Raw genomic sequence first — 12,371 nt, forward strand, 5'->3', positions numbered from 1 at the left:
GACCGCAAGCAGGTATGTTAGGACAAGCCTTAGGTGACTTCTCTCTACCCCTCTCTTTAGGGGAAATAGTCAGTGTAGGCAAGTGTCTCTCTCATAAATATTCTGATGAAAGGTCATCGACCTGAAACATTAACTGTTTATCGCTCCACAGATGCTGCCTGATCTGCTGAGCACTTCCAGCATTTTGAGTTTTTATTTCAGATGTCCAGTATCTGGAGTATTTTGCTTTTGTATAAGTGTCTCCCTCCATCAGCACAACATAGATTGGGAACTGTAATGTATGCACCTGTGAGTATGCTCACAGGTTTTGACAGTGTTTCTGTAGTGTAGTGGTTATCAAGTTTGCCTAACACGCGAAAGGTCCCCGGTTCGAAACCAGGCAGAAACATATACCCAAAAGAGTTGTAGAGCTATTGCATTGTGAGTGGCGTAGCCGGTCATGTGATGTTCACAAGACTCAATAAAATCCCAGTTAGTTGGGTTGAGGTCATCCACGATGAGGTATGCAGTTGTGAGCCTAGTGGATAAACTGGTAATGTGTAGTGTAATTGATAAACCTTTGTAATAAACCAACTAGTTCTAAATAGCAATGTGTTGCTATGAATTCTTAAGTAAATAACCCATGAAGCAAATACATCACAGGAACTGACCCTGGTAGTGAAATTACAAATTGACATTTCAAGAATACATCCAATGGCACTCTTCATAAATCAGCCAATGCATAAATGCTGCAATATTATTCCCCCCAATATAAACATGGGTTTAGCTGTCCCTGAGCACTTGATGACTAAGTGCAAGATGCGGTATGGTGCAAAGGTGCACAGACCACAGGGCCCCAGGTTTGATCATCATGCTGTGTTGAGCTAGCTGATCTGGGCCAGGGTGGGGAGTACCAGTGCACATGGCCTCAATTACCCTGTGCTAAGGATGGGGAGAAAAACAGGGCTGTCACTCTTGATTGCTATCTGGCAACCCTTACTTGACAGTGAACATCCGGTGAGAAGATGGTGCTTGTTGTAATTTTACCATGGGAAGAGTTTTTTTTTTAATTGTTCCTGGGATAAGGGCATCGCTGGCAATGCTAGCATTGCCCATCCTTAATTGCCTTTGAGAAGGTGGTGAGCCGCCTTCTTGAACCGCTGTTGCCTGGTAGTGAAATCGACATTTCAAGAACACATCCAATGGTACTCTCCATAACAGCCAATGCATAAATGCTGCAATATTATCCCCCCAATATAAACATGGGTTTAGCTGTCCCTGAGGACTTGATGGCTAAGTGCAAGATGCGGTATGGTCCAAAGGTACACAGACCACAGGGCCCCAGGTTTGATTATCATGCTCCCATAGTACTATTAGGGAGGGAACCCAGGATTTTGACCCAGCGACGATGGATATTTCCATGTTAGGATGGTGTGTAACTTGGAGGGGAATTTGCAGATGATGGTGTTCCCATGCTCCTGCTGCCCTGGGCCTTCTAGATGGTAGAGAGGTTGGGGTTTGGGAGCTGCTTTCGAAGATCCTGCACTGCATCTTGTAGATGGTACACACTGCAACCACGGTACGTAGCTGATGGAGGGAGTGCCAATCAAGCAAGTTGCTTTGTCCTGGATGTTGTCGAGTTTCTTACGTATTGTTGGAGCTGCATTCATCCAGGCAAGTGTAGAGTATTCCATCACACTCCTGACTTGTACCTTGTAGATGGTGGAAAGGTTTTTGGGAGTCAGGAGGTGAGACACTCGGCGATGGTAATGCCATTGAATGCCAAGGGGCAGTGGTTAGACTCTCTTTTGTTGGAGATAGTCATTGCCTGGCACTTGTGTGGCGCGAATGTTACTTGCCACTTATCAGCCCAAGCCAGACTGTTGCCCAGTTCTTGCTGCATGCGGGCATCGATTACTTCATTATCTGGGGAGTTGCAAATGGAACTAAACACTTTGCAACCATCAGCCTTATGGTGGAGGGAAGGTCATTGATGAAGCAGCTGAAGATGGTTGGGCCTAGGAGATTACCCTGGTGAACTCCTGCAGTAAAGTCCTGGAGCTGAGATGATTGACCTCCTTATACTGAGGGCTCCTTGATGTCACACTCGGTCAAATGCTACTTGATGTCAAGTGCAGTCACTCTCCCCTCACCTCTGGAATCCAGCTCTTTCATGTTTGGCTGTAGAGTTCTGGAGTCGAATGGTTCTGGAGCCGAATGGTTCTGGCGGAACCCAAACTGAGGTTATTGGTAAGTGCCGCTTGATAGCACTGTTGATGACACCTTCCATCGCTTTGCTGATGATTGAGAGTAGACTGATGCGAGTGGTTATTGGCCGGATTGGATTTGTCCTGCTTTTTGCGGACAGCCCATACCTAGGCAGTTTTCCAGTTGTCGGGTAGATGCCAGTGTTGTAGCTGTACTGGAACAGCTTGGCTATAGTTCTGGACACAAGTCTTTAGCGTGACAGCCAGGATTTTGTCGAACCCATAGTCTTTGCTATATCCAGTGTGCTCAGACGTTTCTTGATATCATGAAACACAAAAAGTTAGTATGCAGGTACAGCAAGTAATCAGGAAGGCAAATGGAATGTTGGCCTTTATTGCAAGGGGGATAGAGTATAAAAGCAGAGAAGTCCTGCTACAACTGTACAGGATATTCGGGAGGCCACACCTTGAGCACCGCGTATAGTTTTGGTCTCCTTATTTACGGAGGGATATACTTGCATTGGAGGCAGTTCAGAGAAGATTCACTCGGTTGATTCCTGAGATGAAGGAGTTGACTTATGAAGATAGGTTGAGCCTATACTCATTGGAATTCAGAAAAATGAGAGGTGATCTTATCGAAACATATAAGATAATGAGGGGTCTCGACAAGGTGGATGCAGAGAGGATATTTTCACTCATAGGGGAAACTAAAATTAGGGGGCATAGTCTCAGAATAAAGGGCCGCCCATTTAAAACTGAGAGGAGGAGAAATTGCTTCTCTCCGAGAGGTGTAAATCTGTGGAATTCTCTGCCCCAGAGAGCTGTGGAGGCTGGGTCATTGAATATATTTAAGGCAGAGATAGGCAAATTTTTGAGTGATCAGGGGCTAAGGGGTTATGGGGATCGGGCATAGAACTGGAGCTGAGTCCATGATCAGATCAGCCATGATTTAATTGAATGGTGGAGCAGGCTTGAGGGGTCAAATGGCCTTCTCTTGCTCCTATTTCTTATGTTCTTGTATCACGTGGAATCGAATTGGCTGAAGACTGCCTTCTGTGATGGTGGAGGCCTCAGGAGGAGGCCAATATGTATCATCCACTCAACACTCTGGCTGAAGATGGTTGCAAACGCCTCCGCCTTGTCTTTCGCACTCACGTGCTGGCTCTGCGATCATTGAAGAAGGGGATATTAATGGAGCTTCCTCCTCCCCCCATTAGGATTCCGCAACTCCCCACAGTAATACTCCGGAATAACGCTGAATGAAACTTCTCTTGACAACATGCCAAAATTCTGGCATGTTTTTGGTGCTGTTTTTGTACAATGGTATTTCCAAGGTCGGACTATTGTAAACAGACTTTTGAGAAAAACAGATTACGAACCCCTTGAATTGAAAAGTTTTTTAAAAAATAGATACTGAAAACGAGTGACTCTCACACAAGGAGATTAGATTTCACTGTTTTTCCAGAAAATACAAGAGTGACTTTGACTGGAAATAAGTGAGACTTGACAATTCTGCAGTTTCAGCTTGTTAAAGGTCCTACAATGGGGCATTGTGTATAGGCGTCAGTAGGTCGTGTGCACTCTGTGCTGTTGCCCAGCTGATAGTACCAGCACACAATCTGTGGCAGCACGTGAGCAAGTGGCGGGTTCCTTGCACTTTGCCATTCTGTAATCAGCTGCCGAAAAGTATGTGAGGGAGGATCTCAGGCAGACTGTTGCTCTGATGCTCCTTTACTAGCTGTTGGGATGTAGCCAACTGTTTCCATGTTATGGGGCAGATCAGCAGCTTGGTGTGTAGCAAATCACCACATCTGAACCTATGTCCAACCCACTTGGGGACCCAGAGTGTTGAGCTAACTTACCACTGTGGCAGCAATGGAGATGAGGCAGGGTGGGGGGGGGGGGAAATACACTTCAGCACCCTGAGCTAGGGAAGGGAAAATCATCAAGGTTCCTGATCGCTATCGAGCGGTGTCTGTTGAGAAGTGTATGTGTGCGTCAAGTAAGTGTCATGTATGTACTTTCGGGATCACTAGCCACTAGATGGCGTCACTGTCGTGCAGCCCAAGTATAAGGCCAGCCATTTTGCATTTTAGTCACTTTGGGCTTTAATAAAGCAGAGCCAAAGTTATACCTCTCGGAGTTAAACAATACTCAGTCTAACAGTTATTACATACACAACAGTAAGGAAAGGCTCCGATTTGATTGTGATTACCCCCACGTTCAAACAGCGGCCAAGGCTAACTGTGCAGGCTCATGTGAAGAATGGCCACTCGGCTGAGGTACCAGATGGCCTGCGGAATGGTATCTCAGCATGTATGCATTCAGCAGAGGAGGCGAGAAGATTGGAGAAGAAAATTCATGGCACCTGGGGTTACAAGAATCCCAAACACCCACTCTAATAAGTAGAACTATTGTTATATAAATCAGCTACAGTAATGACAAGAGGAGATGGCACCTTAAGTAATGCTCTCATATTGATATCTGATAAATAACAATATGAATGGCCAAGTCTAGACACATCAGGACCGAAATTGCCCCTTTCTATAAGGCCTCACTGGGCATCTGAAAACGGAGGCCACGGGGCAGTGTGGAATGGCCGCCGACTCTCTGCGGAGTGGCCGCCATTTTGGAAATTGCCTTTCCTGAGGTTTGGAGCTGTGTGGGGGACCACACCACGCCTCTTCCCGCCACGGCGTGCACGCGCTGACCCCTTACCGACAATTATGGCCGCGGGTTCGGCCGGGCTGCCAATAGGCAGTCTGGCATCCCTTCTGCCAGGCTGCTGGCCCAGCCAAAACCATCCCTGGTGGCCCAGTGTTTGCCCCTAAAGTGGCTGCAGAGTTCGCAACTGCCCTCTCCTTTAACTGAAGGGGAGGGTCATTGTGATGCGCCCGCCCCCACTTCTGCCCCCATGATGAAGGCACCTCCACCCCACTCGAAATAAAACCCTGACCTGCTGAATTTCGACGTCTAGGCCGCCCCAATGCATGAGGTGGCCAGAACACTTCGAAACCAGTAGGTGCACCTCGTTTCGGGCGGTAGGTAATTTCGGCCCCATCATTTTAATCATCACTCTGTCCACAAACTGTTCAAATAAATTTTAAACAACCAGAACTACCTAAATGTCCATCAAATCGAAGCAATACTAAAATAGTCCAGACATGGATGGGGGTTAAGGGGATATTTTCTGATGGGCAGTATTCCTGTACAAATAGTTAAAGCACGTGTACTACATTCCTGCGGCTGACTATTTTTAAACCCAGGGATGTACCTGTTAAGACTATGTTACGAAAGCACAGAGAGAAACATAGAACATTAATTGAGGGTTCAGAGTTTGAAAAAAATGTAAACTTGCGTTTGCTATTTTGAACGATGACAACTTCACACACTGCACTGACTTCAGTGATGGTAGCTCGGTTGGTTGCAAGCTTAGAGCTACTCCTGAACATACATGCGTTCAAACCCCAACTAAACTATTTGATGTTGACTGATCTGTGTGTAACAGCACTGTAGGCTTGTAGGGATCTGCAGGGAGACTCATCATCATAGGCAGTCCCTCGGAATCGAGGAAGACTTGCTTCCAGTCCTAAAGTGAGTCCTTTGGTGGCTGAACAGTCCAATACGAGAGCCACAGACCCTGTCACAGGTGGGACAGACATTTGTCGGGGTAAGGGGGGGTGGGACTGATTTGTCGCATGCTCCTTCCACTGCCTGCGCCTGACCTCGTCACGCTCACGGCGTTGAGATTCAACGCCCTTCCGGATGTACTTTCTCCACCTAGGTCTTCGGCCAGGGACTCCCAGGTGTCAGTGGTGATGTCACACTTTACCAGGGAGGCTTTGAGCGTGTCCTTGTAACGTTTGCGCTGCTCATCTTTGGCTCATTTGCTTCTCATAGAGCAATTGCTCTGGGGGCCTCGTGTCTGGCATGCGAACTATGTGGCCTGCCCAGCGAAGCTGATCGAGTGTGGTCAATGCTTTAATGCTGGGGATGTTAGCCTGAGCAAGGATACTGATGATGGTGTGTCTGTCCTCCCAGGGGATTTGCAGGATCTTGCGGAGATATCGTTGGTGATATATCTCCAGCGACTTGAGGTGTCTTCTGTACATCGTCCATGCCTCTGATCCATACAGGAGGGTGGGTATTATTACAACCCTGTAGACCATGAGCATGGTGGTAGATTTGAGGGCCTGGTCTTCAAACACTCTTTTCCTCTGGCGGCCAAAGGCTGGACTGGTGCACTGGAGGCGATGTTGAATCTCCGCATCAATGTCTGCCTTTGTTAATAAGAGGCTCCTGAGGTATGGGAAATGGTCCACGATTTCGAGGGCCGCGCCTTGAATCTTGATGACTCGGGGGCAATGCTATGCGGCAAGGACAGGCTGGTGGAGGCAGGCTTTGTCTTGCGGATGTTAAGGGTAAGGCCCATGTTTTCATATGCCTCGGTGAATACATCAACTATATCCTGGAGTTCAGCCTCAGAATGTGCACAGATGCAGGCATCGTCCTCGTACTGCAGCTCAACGACAGAGGTTGGGGTGATCTTGGACCTGACCTGGAGGCGGCGTACTGGTTCTGCAGGGAGACTAGAATGCAGTTAAACGCTGAGGGCTGACTTTTAAATTTGACATTAAATCAAGGTCTAGTTCACAATCTACATCCTAGGAGGAGTCTCCACCTTCAGGAGAGCAGGGGAGAAAACTCACAAACAGGATAAAGATAAAAAATATAAAACCCCAGATTTATGAAAGAATTTGAATTTGATTCACGGGGATGGGGGGGCGGGGGGGGGGGGGGGTGAGGTGGTGGGGAAGAACGGAGTACAGACCCTCATGTGCAAGTTAATAGAACCTGTATACAACATTGAAGGTGACCAACAGCTCATCAGGTTGGCTGGATGGATGATTCAGGCGAAGACACTGCATTCATTAAAATGGAAAGAGAGGCGTCTATATTCTGGAACAATGGGCGAATGAGCCTTCAATCTTCAAACATATCGTTAAAAATCAGTGGTGAATTCACTACAGTAGCATTGCCATTTACATGCTGCAATCTGGCACAAATACAAAAAAATGTCTTAACTGAATTGGACTGAATTTTATGTGGAATCATCCGTGTCCTAATACCTGCAGCATTTTGATCATGTACCTTTATATTGATTGAGCTGAGAAACACTGATCTGCATAAATATTTACATGTGACTCACCAAAGGAAAATTAGTGCTCATTTGCAATCCCATTTTGAAGAATACTTAACGTGAAATTTCAAAGTAATGTTAGCATGCAAATCTCCAACTTTATGTGCAGTCTAAAATATTAATTAGATTTGAGAGCAGAACAGACAGAGAGAGAGGAGAGAAAGAATGCTAACGAATGCTAATCATTGCTCCTGCAGGAGGGCTTGGCTGCGTGCTCGAGTGCAGCAATACAAGGGGCCTGATACACTACGAAGATGTCGAGGAAGAATAAACTCCACCTCAGCGCCAGAACAAATCTCCTGTGGACTAGAAGGGCGCTCGTTTAACACACCTCATTCTTTAATGAGCCAATTAGTGGGGCCTGCTACTGTGAGCAGTACACAGAGCTTGGGCCATGTAATATTAATAGCTCATTGGCTTGCGAGCAGAGGTCCTGCCCTGTGCCCTGCTAATTGGTACCATGGTACTGTTATTATTTCATCATAGGTGGAAGTTAGCTGAGGCTCACTGCAACACAGTTCCGTTTTAATGTCAGGTTTGTAAAATCTCACATCTGATCAGCTGGAGGTGGTGTTGCAGTCAGTTAGTGAATGACATTAGTCAGGTTAAATTATTCCATTTTCTGGGGCTTTTATTTTTAAGATCTTGCATATTTTTCTGTGACACCCGGTACTTGATACTTCACCTTTGTTGATTGACCCAAATACCAAAGACGAACTTTCGACATGCCAGGCAAGCAAGTACATTCCCTTCTGGAAAGACGGCTGCAGCCAGTCCCAAGTGCTCATGTCATCTTTACATTAGTGTTGAGATGGGTGGCCTTTTCTACCTCGTGCAGGGCTGGGTTTTTGCTGAGATGGTGGCGGGTAGCTTGCTACGGGATGGAGTCGAGGACACTCATGTCATAAGAACATAAGAAATAGGAGCAGGAGTAGGCCATTTGGTCCCTCGAGCCTGCTCCGCCATTCAATAAGATCATGGCTGATCTGATCATGGACTCAGCTCCACTTCCCTGTAATCCTTTACTTTCTTATCACTCAAAAATCTATCTCCGGCTTAAATATATTGAATTACCCAGCCTCTAGAGCTCTCTGGAGCAAAGAATTCCATAGATTTACAACTCTGAGAGAAGAAATTTCTCCTCATCTCAGTTTTAAATGGGCGGCCCCTTATCCTAAGACTTTGTCCTTTAGTTTTAGTTTCCCCTAGGAGTGGAAATATCCTCTCTACATCCACCTTGTCGAGATCCCTCATTATATTATAAGTTTCAATAAGATCACCTCTCATTCTTCTGAACTCCAATGTGTATAGGCCCAACCTAGTCAACCTATCCTCATAAGTCAACCCCCTCATCTCCAGAATCAACCTAGTGAATCTTCTCTGAACAGCCTCCAATGCTAGTATGTCCTTCCTTAAATACAGAGACCAAAACGCAGTACTCCAGATATGGCCTCACCAATACCCTGTACAGTTGTAGCAGGACTTCTCTGCTTTTATACTCTATCCCCCTTGCAATAAAGGCCAACATTCCATTTGCTTTCCTGATTACTTGCTGTACCTGCATGCTAACTTTTTGTGTTTCATGCACAAGGACCCCCAGGTCCCTCTGTACTGCAGCACTTTGCAATTTTTCTCCATTTAAATTATAATTTGCTTTTCTATTTTTTCTGCCAAAGCGGATAACCTCATATTTTCCCACATTATACTGCATCTGCCAAATTTTTGCCCACTCACTTTGCCTGTCTGTATCCCTTTGCAGATTCTTTGATTCCTTCTCACAATTTGCTTTCCCACCCATCTTTGTATCATCAGCAAACTTGGCCACATTACACTCGGTTCCTTCATCCAAGTCATTAATATAGATTGTAAATAGTTGAGGCCCCAGCACTGATCCCTGCGGCACCCCACTAGTCACTGTTTGCCAACTGGAAAATGACCCATTTATCCCGACTCTCTGTTTTCTGTTAGTTAGCCAATCCTCTATCCATGCTAATATATTACCCCCAACCTCGTGAGCTTTTATCTTGTGCAGTAACCTCTTATGTGGCACCTTATCGAATGCCTTCTGGAAATCTAAATACACCATATTCACTGGTTCCCCCTTATACACCCTGCTCGTTACATCCTCAAAGAACTCCAGCAAATTTGTCAAACATGATTTCCCTTTCATAAAACCATGCTGATTCTGCTTGATTCAATTATGCTTTTCCAAATGTCCCACTACTACTTCCTTAATAATGGACTCCAGCATTTTCCCGACGACAGGTGTTAGGCCATCTGGTCTATAGTTTCCTGCTTTTTGTCTGTCTCCTTTTTTAAATAGGGACGTTACATTTGCGGTTTTCCAATCTGCTGGGACCAACCCAGAATCCAGGGAATTTTGGTCGATTACAACCAATGCATCCACTATCTCTGCAGCCACTTCTCTTAAGACCCTAGGATGTAAGCCATCAGATCCAGGGGACATGTCCGCCTTTAGTCCCATTATTTTACCGAGTACTACTTCATTAGTGATAGTGATTGTATTAGGTTCCTCCCTATCTATAGCCCCTTGATTATCCACTATTGGAATGTTTTTAGTGTCTTCTACCGTGAAGACCGATACAAAATATGTGTCATTTTCCTTTTCCCCATTATTAATTTCCCAGTCCCATCCTCCAGGGGACCAACATTTACTTTAGCCATTCTTTTCCTTGTTATGTACCTTAGAAATTCTTACTATCTGTTTTTATATTTTGTGCTCGTTTACTTTCATAATCTATCTTCCCTCTCTTCATTTTTTTTAGTCGTTCTCTGCTGGCTTTTAAAAATTTCCCAATCCTCTGGCCTCCCACTAGTCTTGGCCACATTGTATGCCTTAGTTTTCAATTTGATACCCTCCCTTATTTCCTTAGTTAGCCATGGATGGTTATCCCTTCTCTTACAGTCTTTCCTTCTCATTGGCAGAGTCTTGATTAAGGAAATCTTCAAAGTGCTCCTTCCAGCGGCCCTGACTGCCTCGGTGTCCTTGACGAGTGTCTCCCCATTCTTGGCCAGCAGTGGGGCGGGGCCTTGGGTGCTTGGGCCGTAGGTGGACTTAACGTCACCAACGTTAGTGTACCCGATCAGGCCAACACCCCAGCATCGAAGCACTGACCACACTCGACCAGCTGGGCCACATCGTCTGCATGCCTGACATAAGACTCCCAAAGCAAGCGCTCTACTCGGAACTCCTACACGACAAGCAATCCCCAGGTGGGCAGAGAAAACGTTTCAAGGACACCCTCAAAGCCTCCTTGATAAAGTGCAACATCCCCACCGGCACCTGGGAATCCCTGGCCCAAGACCACCCGAAGTGGAGGAAGAGCATCCGGGAGGGCGCTGAGCACCTCGAGTCTCATCGCCGAGAGCATGCAGAAAACAAGCGCAGGCAGCGGAAGGAGCGTGCGACAAACCAGACTCCTCCTCCTCCTCCCCCACCCACCCCCCTTTCCTTCAACGACTGGCTATTCCACCTGTGACAGAGAATATAATTTCTGTACTGGACTGTACAGTCACCTAAGAACTCACTTTTAGAGTGGAAGCAAGTCTTCCTGGATTTCGAGGGATTGCCTATGATGATGATGAGTGTCGAGACCATCAGTGTCAAGAACCACGACAAAGGTGGTTTTCTGAGCCTCCTCCAGGGTAAACAGATGCCGCTGGAAGCACTGACTACAGAATGGCCAGAAAAGTTGAAATCACAATCATCTTTTGAAAGCACAGGCACAGCTGTTTCTCAGTTGCCACCGGTGCTTTGATTTCTGTTTCGTAGTGTAAATGAGGCAGATTCTAGAGCACTGTATAGATATATATATATATATAGAGCGAGAGAACCAAAAGATGAAGGAAAATTCCTATCTTCCTGGGCAACTGGATTTGTTTGTTTGCAGCTCATGCATTGCGATGCTGAATATAACATTATTACTGTAATAAAGCTACTCAAACATGATCACCAGGATAATGTTCAGTACAAGCATACCATTAATGACATTCTTCCTGTGTTACATGCCTCTAGGACTGTGCTCCCAAACACTTTGGTAATTACTTTGTCATCAAGGCCATCCAGTCCTTTGAGATGAGTAAAACTTCCGGAAGCGACAGCTCACCGGTCGAGTTGTATTCGGCTCTGTGGGACTGGATGGGCCCAGACCTGCTGGAAGTGTACATGGGTATGCTTCTGGCCGGCAGCATGTCGGAATCGATGAGGAAAGGCATCATCATCCTCATCTACAAGTAGCAGGGAGAGATGGATGAAATAAAAAACTGGCGGCCCATTTCGCTGCTTAATGTGGACTACAAAATCCTGTCAAAGGTCATCGTCAAAAGGGTCAAGTCTGCTCTGGAGCTGGTGATCCACCCGGACCAGACCTGCGCTATCCCAGGCAGGAAGATCTCTGATAGCCTCGAGCTACTCAGGGGTACGATCGCCTTCGTGCGGGACAGGAGGGTGGACACCTGCTTAATCAGCTTAGACCAGGAGAAGGCCTTTGACAGGATATCGCACACGTACCTGATGGACGTGCTCTCCAAAATGGGGTTTGGGGAGGGTATCTGCAATTGGATCTAACTACTCAACACTGACATCAGTAGCGCAGTTCTAATCAACGGGTGGGAAACTGGAAGCTTTCCGATCAGGTCTGGAGTCAGGCAAGGCTGCCCTCTCTCTGTCTTGTTTGTGTGCTGCATCAAGCCCTTTGCCGAGTACATCCGGAAGGACGCAGGCGTAAGAGGGGTGACGATCCCAGGCAGCGGAGGCGCTCAGGTCAAGGCCTCCCTGTACATGTATGACATTGCAGTCTTTTGCTTGAATCCGCAGTTGGCGGATCAGAGCACAATCTGCGACCAGTTTGAACTGGCCTCGGGGGCGAAAGTTAATTGCAGCAAAAGCAAGGCCATGTTCTTTGGGAGCTGGGACGACAGATCCTTTATTCCCTCCGCCGTTAAGGTAGATTACCTGAAGATGT

At 46.5% G+C, this 12,371-nt stretch overlaps 1 protein-coding gene and 1 non-coding gene across 6 annotated transcripts in view; one reads left to right on the forward strand and one right to left on the reverse strand.

Moving 5' to 3' along the window:
- The window catches only part of tmem218 (transmembrane protein 218), a 55,821-nt gene that overhangs the window by 2,150 nt on the left and 41,300 nt on the right, over window positions 1-12,371 (reverse strand). The window lies entirely within an intron of this gene.
- On the forward strand, window positions 316-388 carry trnav-aac (transfer RNA valine (anticodon AAC)). The gene has a single exon. It is a non-coding gene; the product is annotated as a tRNA-Val (tRNA).

This window comes from Pristiophorus japonicus, chromosome 11 (genome assembly GCF_044704955.1).
Source record: "Pristiophorus japonicus isolate sPriJap1 chromosome 11, sPriJap1.hap1, whole genome shotgun sequence".
In the NCBI taxonomy this organism is placed as follows: domain Eukaryota; kingdom Metazoa; phylum Chordata; class Chondrichthyes; family Pristiophoridae; genus Pristiophorus; species Pristiophorus japonicus.